Source organism: Thamnophis elegans, chromosome Z (assembly GCF_009769535.1).
Source record: "Thamnophis elegans isolate rThaEle1 chromosome Z, rThaEle1.pri, whole genome shotgun sequence".
NCBI lineage: Eukaryota > Metazoa > Chordata > Lepidosauria > Squamata > Colubridae > Thamnophis > Thamnophis elegans.
Genome location: NC_045558.1, coordinates 106,128,334 through 106,143,990, shown reverse-complemented (window position 1 = coordinate 106,143,990; position 15,657 = coordinate 106,128,334). Strand labels below are relative to the sequence as shown.

General features: G+C 40.4%; 1 pseudogene; it reads left to right on the top strand.

Annotated features, from left to right (window-relative positions):
- The first annotated feature begins 107 nt into the window (after positions 1-107).
- LOC116523097 lies at positions 108-249 on the top strand (annotated as a pseudogene).
- Positions 250-15,657: the final 15,408 nt, after the last annotated feature.

The window sequence follows — 15,657 nt, the reverse complement described above, 5'->3', positions numbered from 1 at the left end:
TGTATCCATGCAATGGTGCTTCTATCGTTTTGAAGAAAGTATGCGGATAGGCTTCCGGTGGGGGGGGGGCTGCCTGTGGGAGCTGGTTCTTAACAGCTCCTGATTCTATCGCTTCTCGGCCTTTTGGCTAAGATCAAGTGTAGTATCTCCTGAATCTTGGTTGCGTTAAACTGTCTGAACAGCAATTCATCAGCCGTTTGACAGCTTGTTTACCTTTTCTTCGGGCTTAGAAGGACAAGGTGAGCTAATTGTGCTTAGGCAGCACGCCAACTAACTTTCCCAGACCATAAATCTGGGAAGGGAGGAAGGGCACCTGACAGCAGAATTTTCTCCGTGCCAAGAACCCTGCTGCTTTTATTCTCAGCACAAAGGCATCCACCCATCCTCAACACAAAATCTGATCTACTGAACCCGGAACGAGCATAGCCTATACACATGAACTTTTAATTGTATGTATTAATCCTTAGCTTCATTTTTACAAGAATTCCTTCTGATAACTTACTTGTTAAAGAGATATACAAAATGGCGCCGAGCAGCTTCGTAGTACTGGTCGGACTTTGAATTCCCATGGAGCTTAAAACTTCAAAGAAAAGGAAGTGATTTATTACTAAACTAAACAGCAATTGCTGTACAATCGGCCAGCATAGATTTATTAATTGGCTGAAGAAGATTAAACTTGGAATGGCTTCTAGGCAAAAGGTTCCCCCCCTCATTCTAATGTTTCAAAAAGTGCGGGCAGCTCCCCCGCTCCCGGTACGAAATTACAGTCATTACTTCCTCCCCCCCATTGTTGCAGGGGAGCCGTTGACTAAAGAAATTTTTCAGAAAGAATTGGCTGAAGCTTTTAAAAATCATGCAGTTGCGATGGAAACAAAAATTAAGGAGGAGATATCCATTGCTCATAAAGAATTATCTGATAAACTTGAGACTCAGGTTCAGAAGATCAGGGACGACATGTTGGGGTTTTTTAATTCACTATCAGAATATGTCTCTGGAATTGAAGATAGATTAGAAGATCTTAGTGATGCCAATATTAACTTGGTATCGAAAATGAATGTGGTTCAACAAAAAGTTGGAGATGATGAAAAAGAAATTATTATGTTACAGTATAGACAAATGGAATTTGCATTAAGAATAAGAGGTTTGCGTGAAAATAACCAGGAAAATTTGAAACAAATTATCTCAGAAGCCTTCGATAATCTGATGGGAAGTCCAGGTGGGAATTTTGAATGGCAAATTGAAAAGGTTTATCATGTTAACTCCTGGCTTGCCAGACAGAAGCAACTACCAAGAGACATTGTGGTGTACTTTGCTACAAGAGACATGAGGAATATGATATTGCAAGAGTCTTATAAAACCAAGCTTCAAATTGGGGGTCAGGAGGTGACTGTTTTGAAGGAGATACCACCTCAAATGCTAAGATCTAGGAAAGACTATGCTTTTTTAGTTGAAGAGCTTAAAAACTGTCAGCTACAGTTCAGATGGGATGCACCAGTCAGATTAGCACTCATTTATCAGGGGCAAAGATACCGTCTTAATTCAGTATGGAAGGCCCAAGACTTTTACAATAATATATTGAAGGCTGGACATTCCGCCCCGCCTGGACCTAGAGAAAGAGAACAAGGACAAACTACACAAGTATCAACAAGGTTTGATCAACTTTCTATCTCAGAAGTACAAGGAGTCAAGGAACAAAGAGAAACCCATGTGATTACCAGATTAATGGACCAATAATTAAAGAAGCAACAATCACAACAATAATAGCAATAGCAATAGCAATAGCAGTTGACTTATATACCGCTTCATAGGCCTTTCAGGCCTCTCTAAGCGGTTTACAGAGAGTCAGCATATTGCCCCCAACAATCTGGGTCCTCATTTTACCCACCTCGGAAGGATGGAAGGCTGAGTCAACCCTGAGCCGGTGAGATTTGAACCGCTGACCTGCTGATCTAGCAGTAGCTTGCAGTGCTGCATTTAACCACTGCGCCACCTTGGCTCCTGTTACCGGTCAAGATGCTACAGGTACCAGTTTAGAAGCAGTGGGAGGAGCCAGACCAAAGATTAAATTCCAGGATGTCCAGATGGCTCTAAAAAAGCTTCAGGGAGCTAAGTTCCTAACGTGGAACGTTAATGGATTAAACTCCTCACAGAAAAGGAAGAAAATAAATCACTATCTTAAAAAGTTCAAGAATGATATATTTGCTTACAATTTGTTTGCAAGAAACTCACATTAGATCAACTGATCAAAAATACTTGATTAATACAAGACTTGGACAACACTTTATAGCTTCTGCTTTAGAGAAGAAAAATGGTAGAGTTATCTGTGGTGGCCCGGCAGGAATAGGTGGAGCTGCCGTCAGACTCCGACAGCGAGGGGTCTTATGAGTTGGCCTTGGAGGAGGTGGAGGACCTTGGACAGGGTGTTAGGGCTCGGCCGGAGCTGTTAGAGCTGCCGCCAGACTCCAAAAGTACGGGGGCTGGTGGGTCGGCCTTGGAGAGGGTGGAGAACCCTGGACAGTGTGTTAGGGCTTGGCCGGAGCTGTTAGAGCTGCTGCCAGTCTCTGACAGCACGGGGGCTGATGGGTCGGCCTTGGAGAGGGTGGAGAACCCTGGACAGTGTGTTAGGGCTCGGCCGGAGCTGTTAGAGCTGCCACCAGTCTCCTGACAGCACGGGGGCTGGTGGGTTGGCCTTGGAGAGAGTGGAGGACCCTGGACAGGGTGTCAACTGTGGAGGAGATGTGGTGGGGAGCATTGGATCAAGGGGAATGTTCCTGCAGGTATTTGGGAATCACGAAGGAGGAAACACAGGAAATGAGTGCAGGCCATCTTATGGACAATCCATTCCGACCGCATCCGGACTGTCATACCCGGGGGATAGAGCCCTGCGGTGGAGGATAGTGTTGTGACTCAGCAGAAACCAGTGAGTTGTTTCAGGATGCAGGATTACAATGCAGCTGGGGTTCGTTAGGCTCTCCTCCTGTGGATAAAAGACTGATGGTGCCACACCTTAGTGGCAGAAGTCAACGTTGTTCATTTGTTCGTGAGTTCAGTTCCGTTCCTGTTCGAGTTAGTGTTCATGATTCAAAGAGGCACTTGAATAAGTGATTTGCTTTCTGTAAACCTGGTTTGCTGTAAGAGTTTTGTTTTTGCATTTGCTATGTAACTTCTTGCCAGAGACTTTATCTACGTTTATTTTAGGCTCGCAGCCAGCTTGAGCCAGTACTGATAAAGATATTTCCTTTGAAGTTCTGTCTGGCTGTCGTTTGTGAACAAGCAAGGAGGGGGGGGTCAGAACAGTTATCTACTTAAGGAAGGATATGAAAGCTGAATTAATTGAAGCAGACCCCCCAGGAAGATATATTGCAATAGATTTGGTACTAGAAGGGAAAAGGACATTGCTACTGGGAATATATGCTCCCAACCAACAACAAGATGGATTTTATAAAAAGCTCCATGCTAAATTAGTACAGTGGGATTATAGGTCCTGCATACTATTGGGTGACTGGAATGGTATTATGGATACCAAGAAAAATAAGAAGGCTTCTCAGCCAAATACTCAAATGCGAGCGAAACTACCTAAGTCTTTTTTGATATGATGGATGATTTTGAACTGAGAGATATTTGGTGAGAAAGAAATGCAGAAGAATACAATTTTACCTTCTTTTCTGATAGACACCAATCCTTTTCTAGAATTGATTTCATACTAACTACCAATGATTTGCTTTCTAGGGTAAAGAAGACAAAGATATGTGCCAGTTTTATCAGATCATAATCCAGTTTGGATGGAGTTGGGAGGTGTGACGCAAGCAAGAAAGTCTTGGAAATTGAATGAAAATTTATTTAGATATGAGAAATATATTAATGAATGTAAAAAATTGTTAACAGAATACTTTGTATTTAATATGAATAAGGGTACATTTATGGAAATATTATGGGATGCAAGTAAAGCGTATATGAGAGGAGCTTTGATAAATCTAAATAGATTTATAGATGCCGATGCCTGGAAGCTGTCAGGATCTGGATGGGAGTGAACAAACTTGCACTCAATCCTGACAAGACTGAGTGGCTGTGGATGTTGCCCCCGAAGGACAGTCCAGATAGTCCATCCTTAATCCTGAGGGGTGAGAATTTACACCCCTCAGAGAGGGCCCGCAACTTGGGGGTCCTTCTGGAGCCACAGCTGACATTGGAACACCATCTGTCGGCTGTGACCAGGGGGGCCTTTGCCTGGTGAATCAATTGCGGCCCTATTTGGATTGGGAGGCACTTCAAATGGTCACTCACACCCTCGTCACCTCAGGACTAGACTACTGTAATGCGCTCTACATGGGGCTGCCCCTGAAAAGCGTTCGGAGACTACAATTAGTCCAGAACGCAGCCGTGCAAGAGATATTGGGTATACCAAGATACACCCACATTACGCCTATCCTCCACGAGCTGCACTGGCTTCCTATTGATCTCCGGTCGCAATTCAAGGTGCTGGTCATTACCTTTAAAGCCCTACATGGCTTAGGACCAGGATACCTGCGAGACCGCCTACTGCCGCATACCTCCCAACGGCTGGTGAGATCGCACAAGGGGGCCTCCTTCAGGTGCCGTCAGCCAGGCAGTGTCGGTTGGCGGCTCTCCGGAGGAGGGCCTTCTCTATGGCCGCTCCGACCCTATGGAATGAACTATCCCCAGAAATCCGGACCTTACCCACTCTCATGGCTTCCGAAAAGCCATTAAAACCTGGCTATTCTGGCAGGCTTGGGGCTGTTGACCTCATTACTGAGGTCTAGCCCCGATTAGATTGGGTGCATGATGATGTTTTAAATTGTCTTCTTTTATGTTTTACTAATTACTTTCTTTTGTTTTGTAAGCCACCCGGAGTCCTCCAGGATTGGGCGGCCTATAAATCCATTTAATAATAATAATAATAATAATAATAATAATAATAATAATAATAATAATAATAACTCCGCCGTTGCCGGTCCCAAGCCCGGATGAGAAAGGAGGAAGGTTGGGATCAGGTTGGCATCTGGTCCCGTAAAAAAACCCCCGCCAACCCATACAATATGGTGAAAAAAACGAATAAGAATTCCATACCGCATCGGTCGTCGCGCGGGTTAACAAGGGCCGCGGCGGATGTTGGGGTCCCTGGACATCCGTCGACAAGTGGGCTACAAGTGGACCAGCCAACAAAACGACAAAAATATAGTGCAGATGAAAACCGTGCCATAATGGCCTGTTACTACAACTCAGAGCCAGAAAAAAGAGGATATTTAAAGCGAATGTATAAATTATGGAAACAACAATATCCAGATTCAAATGTTAGTGAACAACGACTAGCAGATCAAAGGCGATTTATTATACGGAATAAAGTGTTTAGTGAAGTTGAACATGAGGAAATTCAGGCAAATTGCAAAACCCAAAAAACAATATCACAAGCGGAAATAACTGATATTCAAGACACAACTAAAGACACTATAGTAGAACTCCCAGAAGAAGCTCTCAGGGAGGAAATAACATCACCACCACTAGAACCAGTTATCACTGAACCAACTGATGAACTAACTCAAAAACAAAAAGAATTGAAGGATAAGATCATGGAGCATTTTCTGCTTAATGAGGAAAGGCAACGTTTACCATCACTAAAAACTGTGCCTAAGAAAATTTTGGCCCCTATCATGAAAATGGTTAATGCAGTGTTTTCAACAATTGAACCGGGATCCATCTTGGAAACAAACCAGTTAATGTACAGCACAGCTGTAATAGTCACTAACGAACTAGGCATTAAAATTAAAGTACCTAGTCACACAACAGAAAAAGCATCAAAGCCAAAGTGGAAAATCCGTCTAGAACAAAAAATCAAAAAATTAAGGGCAGATGCTAGTAACTTAAAGAACATGCATGAGCAACGGCTTAAAAACAACAAAATCATAGATCGGCTAATCAGAAGATATAGATTGGATACAAGAAACATCAATGAAGCTGTAGAGATTGTAAAACAGCAGATAACAGCAACAGCTAGAAAAATTGAAAGATATGAGGCACTAATCATCCAATATAAACAAAATCAGCAATTTCGATCAGACCAACGGCGTTTTTATCAAAGTCTTAATGTGAATGGTGACACCAAAAGTGAAAAACCAGAAAAGCAGGCCACAGTTGAATTCTGGAAAGAATTGTGGGAAAATGCAAAGGACTACAACAAGGAAGCAAAGTGGATACATGACTTTGAGAAAAGCATTGGCAACAAACAAATGCAAGTATTAGAAATAACAACTGAGATGATCAAAAATCGAGTTAAAAAGGTAAAGAATTGGACATCACCTGGAAAGGACCAATTACATGGTTTCTGGCTCAAATATCTGACCAGTTTACATGCAATATTGGCCAGGCAACTGAATGAAATTTTACAAAAGGGCCAAATTGATGAATGGTTGACAACTGGAAAAACATACTTGATTCAGAAAGATCCAACTAAAGGAACAACACCTGAAAACTATAGACCAATAACATTCTTACCAACAACCTTCAAATTACTCACAGGCATTATTGCAGATAACATGATGGATTATTTGGAAACAAACAACATCTTGCCAGTAGAGCAAAAAGGCAACAAAAGAAGGAGCAGGGGCACAAAAGATCAGCTTCTAATTGATAAAATGATATTAGAAAATTGTAAGAACAGAAAAACGAACTTGAATATGGTCTGGATTGATTACAAAAAGGCATTTGACTCACTGCCACATAGTTGGATCATAAAATGCTTAGAAACAACTGGCATTAGCAAAAATATTACATCCTTTACTGAAAAGGCAATGAAACAATGGAGAACTGAGTTGGCAGTAGGGAATGAGAGCTACGGAATGGTTAACATCAAGCGAGGAATTTTCCAGGGTGATTCACTTTCACCTCTTCTCTTCATCATCGCAATGATCCCACTATCAGTAATCTTAAAAAAAATGAAATTAGGCTACCCAACAGCCAAAAAAGCTGAAAAAATTTCGCATTTACTATATATGGATGATTTGAAACTCTATGGAAAGTCAGAAATAGAAATCCAATCATTGACAAATACAGTCCGAGTATTCAGCACCGATATTTCAATGCAGTTTGGCATGGAAAAATGCACCACTGTATCCATAAAAAGGGGCAAAATCACTGCATCTGAGGGAATTGAAATGCCCAATGGCCAACTAATTAAATGCAAAGAAAATGAAGCCTACAAATACTTAGGCATTCTGCAGTTGGATAACATCAAGCATGGAGAAGTAAAAACTATTGTCAGGCAAGAGTACACCAATAGAGTTAGGAAAATTTTAAAATCTAAATTGAATGGTGGAAATACAATCAAGGCCATAAATACCTGGGCAATACCAGTTATAAGATACACAGCTGGCATAGTTAACTGGACACAAGCTGATTTGGACCTTTTGGACCGAAAAACCAGGAAACTAATGACAATACACTACAGTTTACATCCACGTGGTGATACTGATAGACTATATCTGCCCCGAAAATCAGGTGGCAGAGGATTATTACAAGTGAAGCAAACAGTTGAAGAAGAAAAACATGCACTGGCTGATTATTTAAAAGACACTCAAGAACATCTATTAATCGAAGTAAAGAACAAAAATCTACTGAAGGCCCAACAGACAAAACAAGAATACAGAAAAGATGTGATAAAATCAAGAATGGAGAGTTGGCAGAACAAAGCACTGCATGGTCAATTTCTGGAAAAAATAAAAGATAAAGTGGACAGTGAACAAACTTGGTTATGGTTAAAAACAGGTACATTAAAGAAAGAAACAGAGTCACTAATCCTGGCTGCGCAAGAACAAGCTATCCGCACAAATGCCATTAAGGCCAAAATCGAAAAATCCTCTGATGATGCCAAATGCAGACTTTGCAAAGAAGCTGATGAAACTGTTGATCACATACTCAGCTGCTGTAAAAAAATCACGCAGACTGATTATAAATTGCGGCACAATTCAGTAGCACAAATGATCCATTGGAATTTGTGCAAAAATTATAATATTAAAACAGCAACAAACTGGTGGGAACATCAGCCTGAAAAAGTCACCGAAAATCAGATGGTCAAGATCTTGTGGGATTTCCGTATACAAACTGACAAAATACTGGCGCATAATACACCAGACATCACACTGGTTGAGAAAAATAAGGTCACAATCATAGACATCGCAATACCAGGTGATAGCAGGGTCGCCGAGAAGGAACATGAAAAAATCGCAAGATACCAGGACTTAAAAATCGAAATTCAACGACTATGGCACAAACCAGCAGTGGTAATTCCAGTGGTAATTGGCACACTGGGTGCTATTCCAAAAGCACTGGAATTACATTTAAAACAGTTAAAAATTGACAAAATCACCATCAGTCAAATGCAAAAAGCCGCACTGCTTGGATCTGCACGCATATTACGAAAATACGTTACGACGTCCTAGGCCCCTGGGTGGGGCCCGACTAGTAACCAATGCCAAATCCGGCGAAACAACTGGCCGCTGTGATACAATTGTACAATAATAATAATAATAATAATAACAACAACAACAACAACAACAATAATAGATTACATAGACGCAAACAGGGGGAAAAGTGAACTGAACTGGAAGATGAAATTAGGAAGAAAGAGCAAGAGTTAACTTTAAAACCAGGAGATAAAAAGACTAAAGAAACAATTACCTTATTAAAAGACCAATTTAATATGCTGATTTCAGATCAGGTAGTTACCAGTCTGTTATATGCAAAACATAACACTTCCTGTAATGCAAATAAATCTGGTAGGTGGTTAGCAGATCTGATTAGGAAAAAACAAAAATCTTGTAACGTAGCGAAATTACACTACAGAGGGAAAGAAGTGTACCAACAGGATGAGATTCAAAAGGTCTTTCATGAATTCTTTATAGCATTGTACAAGGGTGATAAAATTCAAGGTCTAGATATAGACAGATACCCGGATAAAGAAAAAATACCCATAGATAAAGATGAGCAGAGGGAGAGATTGAATCAACCAATAACTTCGGGGGAAATTCTACAGGTAATCAAACAGTTAAAGGCAGGGAAAGCACCGGGTACAGATGGCTTGACAGCAGCTTATTATAAAAATCTACAATTAGAAATGGTAGAACCTCTTAAGGGATTATTTAATAAGATTCAAATGGAAGGCAAGGTACCCCCATCTTGGAAGACAGCTTTTATATCTCTGATATAAAAGAACATCAAGATATTACCCAACCAAAAAATTATAGACCTATATCATTACTTAATGTAGATTATAAAATCTTTACCATGTTGGTTATTCAATAATTGATTCATAATAATCAAACAGGTTTTATTCAAGGGAGACAAATGAGAAGTAGTGTAAGATTAATTGTTAATACACTAGAATATTTGGGAAAGAATAACCAAATCTTGCTGCGCTCATATTTCTAGATGCTGAGAAAGCCTTTGATCGAGTCAATTGGCAATTCCTGCTGAAAATACTGCAAAAAATGCAAATAGGAGAACATTTCTTACAATCAATCAAAGCAATATATCAACAACAAACAGCTCAAATTATAGTTAATGGAAGTTTAACAGATTCTTTTCAAATTGAAAAAGGTACAAGATAGGGTTGTCCCTTGTCCCCATTATTGTTTATCATAACTTTGTAAATACTGTTGAATAAAATATGGGGCTCGGAGGGCTTACAGGGAATTAAGATTAGGCAGCAAGAATATAGAGTATGTGCTTTTGCAGATGATTTGGTTATAATATTAACCCAACCACAGGAATCTAGTAAGGTCTTAATGAATATGATTAATCAATATGGTCAAGTGTCAGGATTCAAAATAAATTTAAGGAAAACAAAGATATTAGCTACAAATATGAATACTAAACAAAAGGAAGACCTAGAAGGAATGATAGGATGTGAAATAGTTAAAAAGGTCAAATATTTAGGAGTTCATATTTCAATCTCAAATGGGAAGCTATATAAGTATAATTATGAACCACTTTGGTATAGTATACAGACAGAGATGAAAAAATGGGAGAAATTACAGTTATCTTTGCTGGGAAGAATAGCAGCAGTGAAAATGAATATTTTACCTAAATTCTTATTTCTTTTCCAAATGCTACCAATACTTAAAAAAGATGTGAACCTGTTAGAATGGCAGAAGGGTATTAATAAATTTGTATAGGCAGGGAAGAAGCCAAGAGTAAAATTAAAAATAATGCAAAATATGCATGAGAGAGGAGGTTTGAAATTACACAATTTAAAATTATACTATGATGCAGTAGCTTTATCTGTAATTAGTGATTGGATTAATTTAACAAATGATAGAATACTTAATATCGAGGGGCATGATTTGGTATATGGCTGGCATGCTTACTTTCTATATAACAAAAAAGTGGACAAGAATTTTAAAAGTCATATTTTAAGGAATGCTCTACTGCGGGTCTGGAAAAAATATCATTACAAATTAAATGATAAGATACCCATGTGGGTAATTCCTAGACATGCAATAGAAAATATGAACATAGTACAAAATCAGGGTATAATTACTTACAGACAGCTTCTTACCCTAGAAAGAGGTGTATTACACTAAAATCCTTGGATGAATTAAAAGAGGAAAAGGTAATCCAAACATGGTTCCAGTATGGACAGCTACAGGCCAGGTGGAAAACAGATCAAAAAATTGGTTTTATGCAAGTCGAGGATAATTTACTTAAACAAATAAGAGATCAAAGTTTAAGGCATATAAAAAGACTATATAATGTATTAATACAGATGGACTCCGAAACAGAATTAGTTAAAGACTGTATGATAAAGTGGGCTCAAAATATTGAAGAACCAATAATGCTGGATACATGGGAAAGGATTTGAGTAAGAAACCTAAAATTTACACAAGCCCAAAACTTGAGAGAAAACTTTTACAAGATGTTTTATAGATGGCATTTAGATCCTAAAAAGTTGGCTTCTATGTATCCGAATTTACAACCTAAATGTTGGAGATGTGACTCTAGGGACGCTACATATTTTCATATATGGTGGACCTGCAAAAAGGTTAAGGCATTTTGGATAAAAATATGGTGGATTATGCAAAATGTTCTTTAAAAAAAGGTAAAGTTTACCCCCCAACTATTTTTGTTAGGTATAATTACTGATTGTACAGCTGTAGAGATTAACTTGGTTTTGCACTTAATAACTGCAGCTAGATTGTTGGTGGTGCAATATTGGAAGAAGGAAGATTTGCCTACTATCTAAGAATGGACATTGAAAGTCATAAATTTAGCCGAGATGGCTAAAATATCTGCATATCTTAAGGACTACTCAAACGAGAGATATAAACGAGGCTGGAAAAAATGGATTGATTATACTCAAAATAAATATGGGAAATTCCAGATAGCGTATGATTTTAAGATTAGGAAGGATATAAATTGTTTAGTATTAGCCTAGCAAGGAGAAGCTAAGTTCAATTTAAAGATGTTATTAATTTCTTATTCTTTTTTCAAATATATTTTAAACTGTTTTTGTTAAAAGATTTATACCGTGTATTGGTTCTGGGAAGTCAGGGGAGGGAAGGTTGGGGGGGGCTGGGGGGGAGGGGGGAGGGAGGGAAGCATATTAGGCTTGAGGAGGGGTGTTAGGTTTTAAAGTAATGTGATTGTACATTAAGGTGACCAGACATAATGCTTTTAGCGGGACACCCCCACTTTTTGATGCATTTTCCCGCGTCCCGCCCGCTTTTTTAAAAGGCACGCTTTTTTTGGCGCTGGCAGCTCCCGCCCATCAGCTGCTGGGCTGGCTCATCGTTCTGTTCTATGCTACCTACAAATTTAAGCCAGCCCAGCCTGCCGCTCACTGATTTGATTGGCTGGACTCCAGCCAATCAGTGAGCTGGCCAACCAGCTCACTGATTGGCTGGACTCCTTAGCTGAGGACGCAGAGGAGTCTCCATTTTATTTTGTCTTTCTTGTTGGGGTTGCAGCTGCGCTTACTGGTGGTGAGTAAAATTAATCATGTTTTGTAAAAAATTTTACTCGGGAGTAAATTTTACTTACTCCCGAGTAAAAATTTTACTCGGGAGTAAAATTTACTCCCGAGTAAAAAATTTACTCGGGAGTAAAAAGCGGCTGCCGGTCGCGCAGAGAACTTCCACGTGGTTCCATCCAGACTTGCCGCCCGTGCTGGCTGGGAACTCCGCAAAGCCAAAGGGGGAGAAGGCAGGGGGCTGTCTCCTCCTCCCAGCCCAGCAAACAGTCCTTTTTTCAGCTGTGCAGACAACTTCCACGTGGCTCTCGCAGCCCGGCAGAAGCATTTTTTCGGGGGAGGGCTCTTCCTTAAGCAAGAATTGCATTAAAGACCAGAGCAACAGGTATTTCCTTATTTGCCTGGAGAGACAAATAATTCCTAGGGATACTTGCCATGTTCTTTCATCACCATGACGATCTTATTTTTTTGAGCTAAATGTATTTTTCCAGTTTGAATTGGGCATAATCTTTTTTTATTGATCCACTGTCAGGAAGAGGGATTATAATTTAAAACAGATGATTTCAGTGGCATCTTTTTTATTAATTTAAATTTCTTTCCGTTCTCCATACCCATCTTCTTGTATCAAATAATAGCTGTGGATTCATTGGTATTAAGTGTATATGTTTGAAGCAGTGCAGGAAATCTTGAAAACTTATGAATTTTTCTCCCCTCTGTGGCATTAGGCCTTAGTATCTGATTTGCTATATAACTTAGCAGTAGTTATTAGCACTCTTGGTGAATGATTCCCTTTTCTCAAATTATCTTGAACAATAGTTTGCAGTGTTTTCATATCTTGCACCCAGCTTTTTAAATTTATTATTAAATAATTTGTATTCTATCAGGGGCTTTCAGCAGTTTACAGCAACAAAAATGCCAAATAAAATTATATTATTATAAAATCATTGTAACAATTCCACAAAAACAATAAAAAGAAAATCCAGTGATAAAACCATATTAAATCCCAATGGCTCTAGAAGACAGAATAATTTGTACAGCCTTCCTGAATGGACAGCAGGTTAGGGCTCCCTGCTCTTGGGGGAGGTTTCCAAAGGATGGGCACCAGCTGAAACCTTCCTCCTGAGAAAGCCCTACCTTTGTCATGAATGGGATTACAGGGCCTCCCCAGAAGATATTTAAAGCTCTGGTAAGATAGCTTTGAGGGGGGTGGTCTTTAAATATTTGGACTTTAAGCTGATTTTGGAACATCTGTAAATTTGAAAGCACAAAAAATGCTATTGGCTTGTTTCCAGATGAGTCATTTACTGTAAGGAGTATAGGCTCAATGTATTTTAAAATAATATTTTATTTATTGTGCATATGATTTTTTAAAATAGTGGTATTCTGTGTTGATTCTTTTTTTAAATTGTCTTAGACTATTTAAAAAAAGATTCTATCCAAAATAAATTGAAACAAGCCATTTTTAAAATTTCTATGCACAATACTTTGAAATGGACTCAGGAGTCATGATTGACACTGAGTGAATTTGCACTTTTAATAATCAGGAAGATACAATGGCATTGAAAAAAGTGACTGATGACCATTTTTCACACTTAGCGACCATTTTCACACTTAGCGACCGTTGTGGCATCCTCATGGTTACGCGATCAAAATGTTGATGTTTGGCAACGGATTCGTATTTCTGATGATAGTTTGAAATGGTGACAGTATAAATTATTGCTGGTGTAATACTTAACAATGGTTTTTAAGGATTTCTTTTATTTATAGAATACCTTTTTTATTATTTTGGGGGGATTTTTACTTTTAAATTGTTTATAAAATGTATTTACTACAAGAAATGTTCCTTTTTGCAAATGTGATCTTTGCAAATCTTTGTGATGCAATATGTTCAGACCAGGTTTATGTGTCTCAAAGTGGCTGCTATTCTATGGGCAGGCCAGGTTGGTGCAAGGCAGCTTTGCCAGATTTGGTGTGTTTCACCCTCATTGAATTTTATATCGTATAAATAATGGAAGGAGGAAGGAAGAGAAAAAAGGAGGAAGGGAGTGAGTGAGGAAAGAAGAGGATGGAAGGAGGGAGGAAGGAAGGAAGAGAGGGAAAGAGCAGAAGACAGATAAGGTGAAGGTAGATAAGCAAGAGGAATGAAGGAAGAAGTGAGGAGTCTCGAGGAGGGGGAAAACATTTAGTGACCAAAGTTACAATTGCATTGAAAAAAGTGACTGATGACCATTTTTCACACTTAGCGACCGTTGCGACCATTTTTCACACTTAGCGACCGTTGCGACCATTTTTCACACTTAGCGACCGTTGCAGCATCCTCATGGTCACGTGATCAAAATTTTGTTTGGCAACAGATTCGTATTTATGCTGGTTTCAGTGTCCTGGGGTGACCTTTTGACAAAAATTTTTTTTTTTCATTTTTTCATTTATTTTCATTTATTAAAATTTATAGGCCGCCCTTTTCCCTGAGGGGACTCAGGGCGGCTTACAATCACAAGGGAGGGGGGTGCAGTATCAAAAAACAAAACAAAATGTGAACAAAGAAAAATAATAAAACACAACTTTCGTTCAGCAATCAAACACTCGGGCGGGTGAATTGGGAACCTATCCCTAGGCCTGCTGGGAGAGCCAGATCTTGAGGGCTGCGCGGAAGGTCTGGATGGTGGTGAGGGTACGGATCTCAACGGGGAGATCGTTCCACAGGGTCGGAGCTGCAACAGAAAAGGCTCTCCTCCGTGTGGTCGCCAGTCGGCATTGACTGGCAGATGGGATTCGGAGGAGGCCCAGTCTGTGCGATCTAATTGGTCGAAGGGAGGTAATCGGCAGAAGGCGGTCTCTCAAGTACCCAGATCCACTACCATGGAGTGCTTTAAAGGTGGTCATCAGTACCCTGAAGCGCACCCGGAGACCAACAGGTAGCCAGTGCAGCTCGCGGAGGACGGGTGTAACGTGGGCGAACCGCGGTGCGCCCACTATCACTCGCGCGGCTGCATTCTGGACTAACTGTAGTCGCCGGATGCACTTCAAGGGCAACCCCATGTAGAGCCCATTGCAGTATTCCAGCCTAGAGATCACAAGGGCTCGAGTGACTGTTGTGAGAGCCTCCCGGTCTAGGTAGGGCCGCAACTGGCGGACCAGGCGAACCTGGGCAAATGCCCCCCTGGTCACAGCTGACAGCTGGTGGTCAAAAGTCAGCTGTGGGTCCAGGAGGACTCCTAAGTTGTGGACCCTATCTGAGGGGTATAAAATTTGACCCCCCAGCCTAAGTGTTGGTACATTAGCCAAATTATTGGGAGGGAAGCACAACAGCCACTCGGTCTTGTCCGGGTTGAGTACCAGTTTGTTAGCGCTCATCCAGTTCTTAACGGCCTCTAGACCCTGGTTCATCACGTCCACCGCTTCATTGAGTTGGCACGGGGCGGACAGATACAGTTGCGTATCGTCCGCATATTGGTGGTATTTTATCCCGTGCCTCCGAATGATCTCGCCCAGCGGTTTCATGTATATGTTAAATAGTAGGGGGGATAAGACCGAACCCTGCGGCACCCCACATGTTAGGGGCCTCAGGGACGATCTCTGCCCCCCGACCAACACCGACTGCGACCTGTCCGAGAGGTAGGAGGAGAACCACTGTAAAACAGTGCCTCCCACTCCCACCTCCCGCAGTCGTCGCAGAA